This window comes from Myotis yumanensis, unplaced genomic scaffold (assembly GCF_028538775.1).
Source record: "Myotis yumanensis isolate MYYU_CA2020_CCGP unplaced genomic scaffold, mMyoYum1.0.hap1 SCAF_7, whole genome shotgun sequence".
In the NCBI taxonomy this organism is placed as follows: domain Eukaryota; kingdom Metazoa; phylum Chordata; class Mammalia; order Chiroptera; family Vespertilionidae; genus Myotis; species Myotis yumanensis.
The window spans coordinates 30,440,527-30,457,529 of NW_027223758.1; the positions used below are offsets into that span (position 1 = coordinate 30,440,527).

General features: G+C 40.3%; 1 pseudogene; it reads right to left on the reverse strand.

Annotated features, from left to right (window-relative positions):
• Nucleotides 1–6,219: 6,219 nt before the first annotated feature.
• Nucleotides 6,220–6,344, reverse strand: LOC139014817 (U2 spliceosomal RNA; annotated as a pseudogene).
• Between the last annotated feature and the right edge of the window lie 10,659 nt (nucleotides 6,345–17,003).

The window sequence follows — 17,003 nt, forward strand, 5'->3', positions numbered from 1 at the left end:
CCCTTCCCTTCCCTTCTCTTGTCTTCCCCCCCCCTTTCCTCCCTCCCTCCCTCTCTCCCTGCCACTCTCTCTTAAAATCAATGGAAGAAATATCCGTGGGTGAGGGTTGACAAAAAAGATAAGTAGTTTAGTAGATATATGTTTATTTCCTAACACATATTTCACTCTACTTCTGGTAACAGTGTATTGATTTTGAAGGAGGAGAGAAGAAACTACTCCTTTTTCTTATTCTTAGCTCATCTACTTTGGATGGAGCTGACTTCTCTTTGAGTCCATAGATGGACATATAATCCACACTGACCAATCATATTCCCTGACCACAGATTTTTTGGGGTAGTCACGTGACCCAGTCAGAGCCCTTGAACTATGGGATTGTTAAAAGAGAAAAAGCCTCTTTTTCTCCCCTGGACTAAGAGCATCAAAGATGTGGAGCCATTATGAGGAACCTGAATATAAAGCCGACACAACAAAAGACAGGATACTGTGGAGGGCGTACAATGAGTCCTACCTAGTTGACATTGTTGGAGCTCTTGGTTCAAGCACCACTCAGACTTTCCTACCTCAGGTTACAACTCTTGGATTACACAGGCTAATGAGTTTTCTTTTTTTTTTGTTCAAGCCCGTTTGGGTTGGGCTTTATACCACTTACAACCAAAATGGTTATGACAGCTGCAATGATGGCAGCTGCAGGAAAATACATTGCTGCCGTGTGACCAGACCCTGGGTGACAGTGACAGCTATTCACAAGAAAGAAAGAATTAGAAGTAAGAGATGGAGAGAGGGAAGGAGAGCAAGTGATTGCTATGGGCAACGTCCAAGTACTACCAGGATCCTGTCATTCCTGACACATATTGCACCTTTGAGATCTCAATTATTTGAACCAACAAATTCCCTTTTTTGCTTAAAGAAGTAAAAATTAAGCTTTATCACTTTCAAAGGAAAGCGTTCTGACTCACACAATGCCCTCTTTTCATTTTTCCTGAATCATTTTAATTTTTCCTTATTGAGTTGAAGGCAATCTTTTTTTTTTCTTCAAGACAATCTTTACATATTCTGAAATTGACCTTTTTTGTCCATTGTTTGCTATAAATAATTTATTCTACCACGTATCTTTTCCTTTGTTTATGCTATTTCTCAGTGCTGAAAAGGCTGTGATTTTATGGGGTCTAAATAAACAAGTTTCACCTTTATCATTTTTGGATTATTAGACATGGTCCTTTTGGTTGAAATTGATGGAAACACAATACAATCTAGTTTAAATTAAAAGACAATAAAAAATAAAAATAAAATAAAATAAAAGACAATATATCGGAGTTCTAGAGATATTTGGTTTTAAGGCTCAACTAGAATCAACTCCAACTGTCATTGGGACCATTTCTCTCTCAATCTATCAGTTCTCTGGACTTCTTTTCCATTGAAGCTCTCTTCATCTTTTTAAAAACAGCCCATATTCTTATATTGTATAGCTCCAAAGGAAGAAGACTCTCCTGATGATTGGGCATAGGAATCCAAGCAGAGCCTGATGGCTATTATGAGCACTCTAACAGATAAGCATTATCTACCCACTCCTATGTCTAGTGGCTGTATCAATCATTTCAAATTACTCAAAATGTGCTCCACACAGATTGAAAGAGTTTTGTTACGGAAGGATGGAAGAAGGGAAAACGTGGTAAGCATTTAATAGCTACCATACTCATCTCTGTCTTTTATATTTAGTTTATGAAAACCTTTCTCTCCCCAAATTATATTTGTATTTGTATATATTTACTTATATCACATGTTTTTTTAATCCTCTCAAATTTTTGACTTTAAAACTTGTGTTTTCATTTTAGAGCTACATTTAATCTAGAATGTATTTTTATTTATGGCACGAACTAGAAATCTAACAATTTCTTTTCCATATGAAAAACCTATTGTCTTAAAAACATACATTGAATAATCGATCTTTTCCCCACCAGCTGGAAATGCCATATTCATTACAAATTAAATTCTACATTTATGTGGTTCTCTTTCTTGACTATACATTGCTCCGTTGATCTAGTCTTCTATTCCTGCAATGATTCATGTTCCTCAAATAACAGTTAACTTTACTGGGAAGCACTGCTTTTTACTTGGTCCTAAATTTCTTCTAACAGGCATGTTTTGGGCTGTGGTTCTCTTTGATCATATTCCCATTAATCTGATTCTGTCCATTTTTTAATTTATTCAGTGATTTTAAATTGTTACAACAAAAACCAATTGAGAAATTGACTAGCCCAGAGAAAAGGCAACAAATGACAATGATTTAAAATCTTGTTTCATGGATGTAAAATTTTCTCAAATCTCTCAGGGAATATTATTGATAGTAGATTTTTACAAGTTTGTTTCTGCTCCTTGTCGTTGTTGTTGTTTCGAGTTCCTTCTTTCCTGTTTGTTTAGGTCTCTGATTTTCTTATTAGCAGCTTTCCACATTAGGTGACTTATGGCCCTCTGTTGCTATGTATATGACCTGGAGCTTATGTTTGTAGGTGGAGTGTATTGATTGGGGCCTCAGGGTAACAGGATGGGCAGGTACTTGGAAGTTTCATTGGGGCACCCCTCCAAATGCCAATTTCTGTCGTTATTTTCCTCTGGGCTGGTCAATTTCTCAAGTGAAGGCTCCTTTTACCAGAGGCCAGGTGGGAGGGATTGTATGTGTGAGTGGAAGAGAGTGGATAGTGGAATATCTGCTTGGCTCAGAGTACGGGATGATGCCAGGGTCTCCATTCAGAATGCAAACTTCATGCATTTGCCCAGTGTCCACCTCACCCTGAGCTATGCCAGATCCCTAAGCTGAGAATTTTGGGTCCGATTTTTCCAGATGACAAACTGAAGTTTTCTGTAGAGGAGGGCCAAGATTTTCAACTATGTCCTCCATTTCCAGCACCAACTCTCACGCTGACATCAGAGATGTGTGGTATTTCCAATCTCTGAGCCTTTCTGAGGTGCTAAAGCACAAATTGGTTTTTCTCTTATTGACTCACCCCCATCTACTTAGAAAACTGCAAGCAACTTCAGAGCAAAATTCTGAAACAAAAAGACTGTGAGAAGTTATCAAAATTTGATTTAACTTGTCAAGGAAGGAACCAGCAGGTAGACACACACAAAAAAAGCTGTTTTCTTTATAAACCGTGGAAAAAGGGACTCGGTGGGACTCTTTCCCCCTCCCACGTGGTTATCTGTACTTGTTCTTCAATAAATTTCCACCTTTACTATAAAAAAAAAAAAAGCTGTTTTGCCAGTGCTTGAAAAACAGGTGTGTGTGTGTGTGTGTGTGTGTGTGTGTGTGTGTCCAAAACAGAGCTAATGAAAGGAGTTCCAAAGACATTTGCTAGGTAAGATTCAAGAATGGTAATAAAAATCCTTATGTTTAACCAGGCTATAAAACCTTAGAACCTATTGGTTTCTAAGTTGAACTATAACTATATAGGACCATAAAACTGTGCCTTCAATAGCTGTGACTCAATTAGATACACCATGGCAATGGAATTACATTCCCCGGGACACAGCTTCTATTTTCATTCAAACAGGTGTTTGAGGTGTTTTCTTGAGATATCAGGAATCAATCAACCATAATTTGGTCTTTTTTCCAAGTGTGTGTGGAATCACTTCTCTTTCTTCCCTATGCCAGGTAACATGTAACATATTATTGACATCATTAGCTCAGTCTTGCCTCAATGCCTGTTATTTTTTCCTTGTGGGTTTTGTACTTTTTTTCTAATTTACTGTATTTTAGCAAAGTTTGGGGAGGAATCCAGCATTAATTCACGAGCTCAATTACCTTCTTTCTTTTAACCATGCTTTTCTTTCTACTCTCTATCTTCCAGGACTTTCTTAAAATGTGTGTTAGCTTTTTGTTTGGTTGGTTTTTAAATATATTTTTATTGATTTCAGAGAGGAAGGGAGAGGGAGAGAGAGAAACATCAATGATGAGAGAGAATCATTGATTGACTGCCTCCTGCACACCCCCTATTGGGGGATTGAGCCTGCATCCCTGTCACGTGCCAGACTGGGAATTGAACTGTGAACTCCTGGTTCATGGGTCGATGCTTAACCACTGAGCAACACCAGCTGGTCTTGTTAGTTTGGCAGTTCCCTGATGCTGTTGTAGACCTATTAGTTTCTCTGTTTCATGTCTTTTCTGGATTTCATTGGGAGTTTTCAGCAGGAATGGCACTTTTCACCATCTTGATCCAGGCCTTTTCCTGATTATATCAATGTTTGATTCCAAATATCAATCTCACCTTTGGGAATGGAGATAAATGGTTCCCATTATTCAAATAAACATTACTGTATCGTGGCAAGAATTAGTAGGTATCTTGTCTTCCAGCCTCTCTACTTCTTACTAGTCCTCTATCCCCATAAGGTAGATACCCCCTCAGTGGTCCTTTGGAAGGGCTTTACCTCTGCTTTTCAAACTTTAATGGGCATAAGTAGCAGTAAGTAGCCAGTTATAAATGTAGAACCCCAGACTTCACCCCCAGAAGATGGAGAAGGTTAGGGAATTTATATTTCAAAGAGGGCTCCACGTCAAATCTGGGGCCATGCTGGCCTCAAATGAATAATGCAAGGATGCACTATAATATACTGAATAAAAAGGAATTTATCCATCTGTAGTGGCATTAACACAAAACATTTCAGGGAAATAGAAAAGACAGTTTTTCATAGAAAAATGCCACCTAGTCAATGTAAAAGGATGATACAAATGGAAAAACATAATCATTTTACAAACATTCTAGTAACAGTTGATTCAGACAGGACTCATCAATGGAAGATAAAACCATTGCAAAGAAAGGGGTTGGAAAAAGATATTCAAAAGGTCTGGAAGTATCACCCTAAGAATATTTAGTAATTATGAAAAGGGAAGATACCTTTACCCTGGCGAGCTCTAGTAGTCACCATCTTTTTTTTTTCTTTTTTTTTAAATTGATTTCAGAGAGAGGAAAAGAGAAGCAGCGAGAAATAGAAACATCAGATGAGAGTCATGGATTGGCTGCCTTCTGCGTGCCTCCTACTGGGGATCGAGCCCACACCCAGGTATGTGCCCTGACCGAGAATTGAACCGTGACCTCCTGGTTCATGGTTGATGCCCAACCACTGAGCCACAACAGCCAGGCTGATAGTCATCTTTTTTATTTTTAATCCTCACCTGAGGATATTTTTCCATTGATTTTTAGAGAGAGTGGAAGAGAGGAAAAGACAGAGAGAAATATTGATGTGAGAGGAACACATCGATTGGTTGCCTCCTGCACTTGCCCCAGGGAGGAGCCTTGACTGTAATCGAACCCCGGACCCTTCAGTCTGTGCCAGAAGCCAATTCCAGCATGTCATAATTTGAAGAGTTTCATCAAAAGGTTGATAGAACTTGGGGACTCAACAAGGGCTGAGTCACACATGTAGTCACCTGTTGGGAATGGCTGAGGGCATTTCCCCAAACCTGAAAAGGAACAATTGCTTGGCTGCCAGACAGCTCAGGGCATCATAATCTACATGTTATTGCCTCCTACTGGCCAAACACCTGAACAGCCGCAGGCTAATTTCCCCCATTCTGACAATGCTTCTGTATAGGAAACCCTGACCCTTTGAAGTGTATATCTTTGCCTCGCCTCAGGACAATTTGTGTTAAAAAAAAGCATGGGGTCCTGAGACGAGGAAAACTTATCTTAGTTTCCTTTAAACTAGGCTCCTCTGACCCCCAAATGCCTTTCAAAATTATGCTTCATCTCTGGACTCTTTATTAATCTACACACAGCCTTCTCCAGATTTCCCGAACCCTTCTTGATGCCGGAACAAGAACCCAGGCAAGTCTGCATCCTGAAGCTCTATCCACTGAGCCAACCTGGCTAGAGCTGTAGTCATCATTTTGACCAAGGGATTACATTTAGCATAATTACTAATGTGATCAGCTGACTGATGTGACTCATTGAGATGAACACTCTATTACCTAATATTTCTACCAAAATTCTGAACAGAGATTTTTTTTAGGAAATCAAGGCCTTGTGCATTATGATGTCATAGTTATTTTAAATACAAGGGCTTATTTAATGGATATGATCAATACTTTAAAACTTTCAGTTCCCCTCTACCACAGACTCCTTTGTATTCTGGAAGTGACCGGGGAGCACTTTTGTGTGGTCCTCTTAGAATCCCCCATTCTCCCTCTGCAAAGGTCACCAGTCAGGCCTCTATTGTATGAAAAGAAAGAGCTTTGTCTCTGCCCTTATATTTCTTTTTTTTTTTCCTTTTTGGTATTTGTATCAGATATTAAACTGATAAGAACGGATACTATACTTGATCTTAGTATAGCCAAAAGGCTGAGAAGCGATCCGCCCTTTTATTTCTTACAAGAGGCCCGAAGCATGAAATTCATGCAAGAGTAAGCACCAGCTTCCAAGCTCCAGCACCTGGGACCCTGGCTGGCTTCCCTCGGCCCTGACTTTATCAGGAAGGACTTCCGGAATGACGTCAGTCTGGCCTAATTAGCATATTACCCTTTTATTATTATAGATATCTTTGTGAAGTGTATCTGATGCCAAGGTCACTCTGTGCTGAAACTGCTGAAATATACCTCAAGGCCACTTTCTTACATGATGGCCTTAAAGAGACAACTTTAAACTTCCAACATCTCACTAAGATTTTATGTGACAACCAATCAGTTTCTGCTTTCAGCCCCTCTCTCTCTAGGACAAAGAAATGGGTCCATGACAGCTTGCCAGAGGACAGTAGCATAGTCAATATTGTCTGGCCAGACTTGCCCTCAGAGCCGAGGCTTCTCATTCCAACCACCCACCTAGTCATCCAGCTCACTCTGAAATTCTCTCAGCCCACTGGACTCCTTGGAGTATCATAACACAAGAAAGTGTTCCACAAGAGGACCCGAGACTTGTGGATGAAATAGCTGCCAAGGCAGAAGAGGGGGAGGTGAGAGATTAAGGGGGCAGCAGCTTCCCTAATCCTCACTTCTCGTTGTACACCATCAGAAGCTTCCCGTTTCCCTGGAATCTTGAGAAACAGGCCTTTCTGCGAAGCCCTGTTCCCCTTGGCCAAGCTGCACCCCTCCTTTTTTGTTTACCCTAATGATAGCTCAGTAGGCACATTGTTCTCCATCTTTATTTTTTCATTTAATGATGTATTTTGAAGATCCTGATTTATCAATACCTATGGATATTCCTCATTCATCTTTCTGGCTGCATAGTATCTTATTGCACGTGTACCATCATTTATTTAGCCTGGCTCCTATTAATGGACATTTAGACTGTTTCAATTTTATTTGTATTATTAACAATGTGGCCATTGGTATTACCATGAAAATCTTTTGATTCAGTGAGGATTACATTTGGCTGAAGGTAAAAGAAAATTTAACTTAAAAAATCTTTATCAAATAGGATATATTTTCTTTTCTTAGAACAGCATCAGAAGAAGGAATTTCAGTACAGGGACAGTGGCTCAATACCACTTTCAGGGAGTCAGGCTCTTTGTATACTCTTTGCCTGTGTGTGTGTGTGTGTGTGTGTGTGTGTGTGTGTGTTCACCCTCATACTCACAAAATGGTTGCTGCTCCTCCAGACATTGTTTCTGCATTGCAGGCCAGAAAAAAAAAAAAAAGGCAAAGGGCAAGGAGCCAAAAGACATGTTCATGGGTGCTGTTCTTAAATAATTTTCTTTGAAATCCAACCAACGTCTTTGGCTTATATTTAACTAGGGGCCCAATGCACGGATTCGTGCACCTTGAAAGGAACTGTGGGCCGCGAGGCTGCAGTGGGCACAGGAGCAGGTCTTGGCCCATCCTTAGTGCCCCCAGCCAGCCCCTCCTGCCACGGCCCACAGTCCCATCTGCCAGCAGCCCCGCTCCTGCCACTGCTGCTCCCACGCGCTGATGGCACCGGCCCTGCTCGCACCCACTGATGGCGCGGAGTGATTGGGGCCAGCGCCAGCAGCAGGTGCAAGTTGGGGCCGGTGCCATCAGCGGGTGTGAGCCATGGCTGCTGCCCCAATCACCCCTCAGGAGCAGGGGGAGGTGGAGAAATCCTCAGGGGCAATCAGGGCCAGCAGTCACCACTCACACCAGCTGATGGCGCTGAGTGATTGGGACCAGCGCTGGGCACAGGCAGCGGGTGCAAGCGGTGACTCCAGCACTGGCTGTGGGTGCGAGCACTAGGTATAACCATGCGCGTGGGAGCAAAGAATTTTCAGTAACCACCAGAGGCTCACCCTGATGACAGCGACCAGTGCCCCACTTTGATCTGGCGCCCCCGCTCACCTGCTCCACCATCCCACCATGGCCAACGCCTGCCATGTTCTGCACATGCCCCCTGGTGGTCAGCACACGTCATAGCTATTGGTTGTTCTGTTGTTCTGGTTGTTCCATCTTTTGGTCTATTTGCATATTAGACTTTTATTATATAGGATTGGCCAGGACTGTGCCATGTGGCTACCCTTGCTTAAAAATGATAGGATTTTATTGAACTTGTCACCATTGACAAAAGCAAGTTCTTTTAAAAGGAAGAAAGGAAAATGGATATTGGTGGACATATATAATTGGTGGACATTAAACATATGTAATTTCACACATATGTGAAAAAAAATCTGTAGGATAAATTCCTGGGAGGGATATTTTCTGGGTCAAAAGGCAGGCCAATGTGTATATTTGTGATTCTGTTAGATGTAGTCAAATTGTCCTCCATAGAAGTTATACCAATTTTCCCATTACCAGAAAATGTAAGAATGAGTATTATTTTAATTTTGTTAATCTATTTTTTATTGCCCTTTTTAGAGAGGGAGGAAGGGAGAGGGAAAGAGAGAAGCATCGATATGAGGGAGAAATATTGATGTGCCCAGACCTGGATTGAACCTTCAACCTTTGGTACACAGGAGGAGGATGCTCCAACCAACTGAGCCACACCAGCCAGAGGTTAGCTTTGCTATTCTTAGTGAAAATTAAATTTTAATTTGCATTTATATTGTGAAGGATGTTGAATATATATAACTGGTTTGGTTTCTTTGGAGAAATTTGACTAATATAGCTGTCATATTGCAAATATTCTTTTTAGTTCACTGAACTTCGTGTTTCTAAAATTTATCTTATTCATTTAATTGTTGTATAATATAACATTGAATGAATATTCCACATTTGATTCATATTTCACATTTGCTCTCCTATTGATGGATATTAAATCCACCCTCCCAAATTTTATTGTCACAAAAACGTGCCATAAACATCTTTGGACTTACTTCACCTGTCCTTATCTGAGTTTCTTTAAAAGTGGAATTGTTGCACTTGGCTGGTGTGGCTCAGTGGTTGAGCGTCAACCTATGAACCAGGAGGTCACGGTTCAACTCCTGGTCAGGGTATACGCCCAGGTTGTGGGCTGATCCCCAGTTGGGGGCATACAGGAGGCAGCTGATCTATGATGTTCCTCTCTCATCGATGTTTCTATCTCTTTCCCTTCCTCTCTCTAAAAGTCAATAAAAACATATATTTTTTAAAAAAGTGGAATTGTTGGGCCATGGATGATGTGGTACAGTGGTTGGAATGTGGGCCCTATGCAGCAAAAGGTTGTTGAGAAATAATTCACATACCATAAGATTCACCCATTTATAGTGCACAATTTATTGGGCTTTAGTTATAGTCACAGAATTGTGCAATCATCACTACCATTTAATTTTTAGAGCATGTTCATCATCTCCAAAAGAAATCCTGTAATTATTAGCAGTAACTCTTCATCGCCCCCCTCCCCCGCCCCCCTCCCCCGCCCCCCTCCTCCTCCAAACCTCTGGCAAAACTAGTCTACTTTCTTTCTCTATAGGTTTGCTTATTCTGGACCTTTCATAAAAATAGAATCATGCAATACAGTCTTCTGTGATGGCTTCTTTCACTTAGCATAGTACTTCAAGCTTTATCCATCCTACAGCATGGGAAGTTAGCTTCGTTATACTATGCACTGTTTGTTTGTTTAATTGTTGACAGTACTACAGATGTCCCCCATTTTACCCTCCTTTGCCCCTCTCCACCCATCTCCCACCATACCCCAAGCCTTCACCACACTGCTGTCTGTGTCCATGGACTATGCATATATGATCTTCGGTTAATCTCTTTCAGTCCGTCTTCCTCTCCTCCCCTCTGAAATCTGTCAGGCTGTTCCATGTATCCATGCCTTTCATTCTATTTTGTTCGTCAGTTTATTTTGTTCATTAGATTCCACATATAAGTGAGATCATGTGACATTTGTCTTTCTCTGACTGGCTTATTTCGCTTAGCATAAGTCTCCAGGTCCACCCATGCTATCACAAAGGGTAAGAGTTCCTTCTTTTTTACAGCCATATAGTATTCCATTGGGTAAATGTACCACAACTTTTTTATCCACTCATCTACTGATGGCACTTGGGCTGTTTCCAGATCTTAGCTATTGTAAATAATGCTGCTCTGAGCATAGGGGTGCATATTCTTTCTGGTTGGTGTTTCGGGATTCTTAGGATATATCCCAGAAGTGGGATTACTGGTTCAAATGACAGTTCCATTTTTAATTCTTTGAGGAAACTCCATACTGTTTCCCACAATAGCTGCACCCTACCAACAGTGTACTAGGTTTCTCTTTACTCCACATCCTCACCAGCACTTGTTTTTTGTTTATTTATTGACGGTAGCCATTCTGGCAGGTATGAGGAGACACCTCACTGTAGTTTTAATTTGCCTCTCTCTGATGATTAGTGACGTCAAGCATTTTTTCATATGTCTACTGGCCGTTTCTGTATGTCCTATTTGGAGAGGTTTCTACGCAGGTCCTTTGTCCACTTATTAATTGGATTGTCTTCCTGGTGTGGAGTTTTATACTATGCATTGTTGTACATGTTTTGATTTGGTCAAATATGTTAGTCTTTAGAATTCTGATTTTTCTATCTCATTTAGAAATCCCCCCCTTTCCCTGAGTTACAAAGATGTGCTCTAATAACTTCAATTTTCTGTTTTTCACATTTAAATTATCTGCTATTTATTTTGCATGCTGTGTCACATAGAGATTTAATTATTTTCCACACAGGTAATCAATTGTTCAGCACCACTTACTGAATAGTCCACAAATTCCCCTACTGTTTTGTAATGCCACGTTTATTATACAACAAGATCTCATACATGTTTAGATCTGTTTTCCTCTCCCTGTGCTCCCTGTGCCATTATGATAGCTTTATAGTAAATCTTATTACTAACATAGCTTTATAATAAATCCCACTTGGTAAGGCAAGTTTCATCTCCTGTTCTTTTCCACAACCAACTTTGCTATTAATGACCATGGGGATCAGTTTTTTAAGTTCCATTAGAAATATCCTGTTCGGGAAGAATCAACACTTTAATGAGCATTTGAATAAACATGGGGTATATTACCTCTTATTCCATCTGTTTCATCTTATAGTCCTCCCTTTCCCCTGCTCAGAAGTAAACCTTGAGGTAAGAATTTTTTTTAATCGATTTTAGGGGGGGGGGGGGAGAGAGAGAGAGAGAGAGAGAGAGAGGTAGGGGAGAACACTGATCAGTTGCCTCCCATCCATGGGGACCAGGGATTGAACTCACAACCTAGGCATGTGCCCTGACCAGGGATCCGACCCACGGCCTTTCAGTGTACAGGATGACACTTCAAGCAACTGAGCTGCACCAGCCAGGGCGAGAACTTGAGTGCAACTACCGCCTTACTTGGGAGGTAATCCCAGGAAAAACCAGCAGGAGAGTGGGGAAGAGATTCAGGAAATGGGAAGTAGTTGATGAAGTGAGTATTCCCAGCAAGTTAGCACTGTGGGCTATATCTCCTGGAGAACTCTGAGAAGTGCTCTGGAACACGTGCCTCAGAGTTGTCCCAGCTGAGGAGTGGGAAGCTGGAGTATATATACAACTCTCTTCAGCCATGATTGAGGGCTTCCAGCAGTCGTCAACTCCCCAGCTCTTCTAGCCGCTGACATGGAAGGTGGGCCAGCATGCCACCAATAATGTCTGCTAAGCCACCAAAGGGTCTTTTGAAAACTCAGATATAAGCATATCTTTTCCCTGCCTAACGTCTTTTACTGTAGAAAAATCCAAAATTGTTGGCATGGCCTATAGGTTTCTCCACATCAGCTACCAGCTCCTCTCCCGCCTCACCCTGCCACTCCTTCCCCAGGAAGTTTAATCTCTAGCCAAATTGACCCACTGCCCATCTGTTCCTTCAGAAGCAGCCGGATTACATTAAACCCTCACTTTGCATTTGTTGTTTTCTCTGCCTCTAATGCCCTTCCCTTATTCTCTTCCTAGAAGGCAGAGTTGTTAGCAACATCATCATTGAAGAAAGAGCTAGAATCAAAACTCAATTCTAATTTGCTTTGCTTAGTGGAAAATGCAAGGTGACAGGCTGTGAAAAAGAAATAACTAATTTGTCAAGGGAAAAAACCTGCTCTAATATTTATTTGGTCAAGTCCCTCTCTCCTTCCTTCCCTCTTCTCCTTCCTTCCTTCCTTCCTTCCTTCCTTCCTTCCTTCCTTCCTTCCTTCCTTTCTCTTTTTGTTAATCCTCACCCAACATTTTTCCTATTAATTTTTAGAGGGAGTGGAAGAGATGGTAGGGAGGGAAAGAGAGAGAGACAGACAGACAAAGACAGAGAGAAACATCGATGTGTGAGAGACACATTGGTTGGTTGCCTCCCGCATCCACCCCACCCAGGGGACTGGGGATGGAACCTGCAGCCCAGGTACGTGCCCATGACTGGGAATCGAACCGGATACCCTTTGGTGCATGAACTGATGAAACCACTGAGCCACACTGGTCAGGGCAAGGCACTTCACATTTCTGACATTCAGTTTCCTTATTTATATAATAGAAATATACTTAATTCTTACCTTATAGAAGTATTAGGAGGCTGCATTTTTTATCTCTTGCTGCATAGCAAATTACCCCCCAAGTAGTGACTTCTAACAACAACAACAAATATATATATTATGTTAAGTAGTTTCTGTGGGTCCGGAATTTAGGAGCAGCTTAGCTAATTGGTTCTAGCATAAGGTCTCTCCATGAGGCTGAAGTTAAGATGTTGGCTGGGGCTATAGTCACCTGAAGATTTGACTGGTACTGAAAGATCTGCTTCCATGACATGATGGCACAGTCACATGACTGGCAATTTGGTGCTGGTTTTAGGCAGGTGGCCTCAGTTCTCATCATGTGGGTCTCTTAATAGAGTTGCTTGAGTGTCTTCCTAGAATAGCATCTGCCTTTCTCTAGAGCAGGTGATCTAAGGAAGATACTGCATGTTCTTTTATGACCAATATTAAGAAGTCACACACTGCAGCTTCTGCCATACTCTGTTGGTCACTGGCCAGACTTTATTCAATGTGGGAGGAGACTATACAAAGGCATGAATACAGGAGGTAAGGATCATTGGGGCCCATCCCGGACCTCAGCTACCACAAAGGTTTACATGAAAGGTGCTGAGAACACAGTGTTTTCAAATTATAGCTTTTAATGATCACTCATCTTCTGGATCCCTTGCACAAACATCATTCTTCTGAGAAGCCTTCCAGACCACCATAGGCAATTATGAAATAGCCTGGGCAAAAAAATAAAAATTGAATCTGATAAACTTTTGTTATTTTGTATCTTCAAGATCATAATTTGAGCATTGAGGAAAGGGAAATCATTATCTCAGGTAAAGTCTCTTAGCTGGTCCAGGTCTTCCTACCTCTCCCTGTTTCCACACCCCAAAACACCATACCCAGTTACATTTACCTCTTAAATAAATGGAAAAAAATTGTATAAATAAATAAAAGTTCAAACTATGGGATACTATTCATCAGTAAAGAGGAATAAATTACATGTAACAAGAGGAATGAATCTCAAAGTCATTATGCTGATTCCATTTATATAAATTTCATGAGCAGACAAAACTAATCTATGGCCATTAAAATCAAATCAGTGGTTGTCTGGGGCCAGAGTGGGGGATTTGACTGCAAAGGGACCTCAAGGAATTTTTTATGGTCATGGAAATGTTCTGTATCCTGATTGAGGACAATGATCCTATAACTGTATACCAGTACATTTGTCAAAATTCATTGAATTGTTCATTTTGTTACCCATTTTATTGCAAGAAAATTATAGTTCCATAAAGAAAGATTACAGGTGGAAACTTTTAAAAGACCCTCATTAGGTGGGCTACATGTAGTATCTCAGATCACCCATGAATAGGTTGCCAGATTTAGCAACAAAAAACAAGGGGACCAGTTAAATTTGAATTATATCTAATTGCTTATGCAAATATACATAGATGTAGAAGAAAAATAATATGGAATATATACTAAAAAAGCATTTGTTACAGGAAATGTTATCAGTATCAAAATTATATACTTCCTCCTTTAATTATATCTTTCTGACCATTTTGTTCTCCTTAGTAGTCCCTTGTTTTATGGAATCTACACTAATAAAAGAGAAACATGCAAATTAGTGTCACTCCACTACACCCACCAGCCAATCAGAGCAACTATGCAAATTAACCCAACAAAGATGGTGGTTAATTTGCATATGCAGGCACGGAGCGAAGACTGAAGACTGAAGACTGAAGAAGCCAAGCCTCGCTGTGGCCGCAGCAGAGAAGCCAGGTCGGACCAAAGGCCTGGGTCCTGGGTGCTGAAGGAAAACCAGTGCCGGCAGCCAGGGGAAGGAAGGCCTAGTGCACGAATCTTCGTGCAACGGGCTTCTAGTTTGCTAATAAAATTCCTTGAAGATACAATCTATGTTCATTTTTTTGTATCATGGCTTCTACACTGGTCACATCTAACTTATTTAGTTCTTTTGTCTATTGAACATTCATTAATGAGAAACATGCTAAATGTTGGTTTTATGAGCCAGTATACCTAACATGTACTAGGATAAAGTTAACAACCCTGAAAATAGCTCTTAAAATTTGGTTTGTTGAAGCAAATACCATCTTTCATGGTATGCTTTGTTTTTCTGCTTTTCAGTATTATATTGATCTCTTAGTCAATAACTTTTTAAAATGTGATCCACTGACCAAAAACGAACACTGTTATCAATATTTATTCCTTCCTACTTCAATACTATACATGATAATTCCACTCGTTCCTATGCTGGAAGAGTCTTTAGTAATATCCATGTAAAAGGTGCCAGGGTTGCAGGTTTGATTCCTAATCAGGGCACATACAAGAGTCACCAATGAATGCATGAATGGGTGGAACAACAAATCAATATATTTCTCTCTCTCTCAAAAAAAAATCAATTAACAAAAGAAGAATCAAGCCAGACCAGCATGGTTCAGTGGTTCAGTGTTGACTTATGAACCAGGAGGTTACAGTTTGATTCTCAGTCAGGGCACATGCCCAGGTTGCGGGCTCCATTCCCAGTGTGGGCATGCAGGAGGCAGCCAATTGGTGATTTTCTCTCATCATTGATGTTTCTTTCTCTTTCTCCCTCTCCTTTCCTCTCTGAAATCAATTTTTTAAAAAAAGATTAAAAAGAAGAATCTAAATTCTTCATGAGATGAAATCCACTTTAAAAGTTAGTCAAGACAATTGCTGTAATAATCATCCACTTCAAGTCAGAATACTTTTTCATGCTCATAAGCAATGGCCTTATTAAGAATTGCCTTAATACTTAAAGGAATAAATTTTTCATCAATCATTCCTTCAATGCATTCAACAGGTGCAGCAATGGAGTTGCTTCAATAACCCTGTTTTCTCTTCTTCCAGTTTGCATAACCCTATTTTAAAGAGATAATTGTAAACTACAAAACAAGAAAGAAATCAGTTTCCTTTAATGTATTTTAAGAGTCAATAAGAATTTTGGAGGCCTTTTCTTTAGAAGTAAAGTATGATTTCAGTGCTTCAAATACACTGAGTGTTCTCTCAACTCCATTTGTTAAAGAGAACTAACAGGTGGGTTTTTTTATTTGTTTTTAATCCTCACCCAAGGATATTTTTCCATTGATTTTTAGAGAGAGTGGAAGAGAAAGAGAAAGATAGAGAAATACCCATGTGAGAGAAACATGTTGATTGGTTGCCTCCTGCACGAGCCCCAACCAGGGCCCAAGAGAAAAGAGGTAGGTATGTGCCATTGACCAAAATCGAACTCGGGACCCTTTGGTCTGCAGGCTGACGCTCTATCCACTGAGCCAAACTAGCTAGGGCACTAACTGGCTAGGGCAGCTAAACTGGCTAGGTTTTTGAAGGCAAGAGAAATGAAGGATAATGGATGGCAACAAAATCACTTGGGTTTGAACAGTATAAGTGCTGGTGTAAGAGAACAATTTCATGACAATTATATCAAAGTCAGTAGGAAGGACATTAGATGCTCTTTGAGCAGCATTATACAGAATACAGCCAATAGCTTTCAAAGAATCATTCATGTTTTACTGCAACTTTGAATAAACAAGTCTGCACCTTATGTAAATATCTACTAACATTTGTATTATTTCCACTAAAAGCAGTACAATTTTCCCCAATTCCTAACTCAATAAGAAAGTTACTGGTGCTGGTCATGTAGCTCAGATGGTTAGAGCGCCATCCTAAAACACCAAGGCTATGGATTTGATCCCCAGTCAGGACACATACAAGAATCAGCCAATGAATGCATAAATAAGTGGAACAACAAATTGATGTTTCTCTCTCTATCTAAAATCAACCAATAAATAAAAAGAAAGTCTGCAAAAATTTACTCTTGTTTCTGAAGTCTCATCTGGAAGGGATTTTATTCAATATAGCCTTATAAGGGAGCTTTTTCACAAGAGTATTGCAAAGCAAAGCGAACATTTTTCTGCATTGTAATTACTTGCATCCATGATGATACCATACAAAGATGAGCCATTTTGAGCTTTGATAATGACTGCAACAGGAAATGGAGTTATTACATTTTAAATTATTGCAGTAATTTTGTCGTGGCATTTGGAATTTTGCTTGCAAATTTGGAATTAGAAAATACTTCTCGTAGCAGTACATTGAAAGAGTCATCTGAAGCCTGGCCGGTC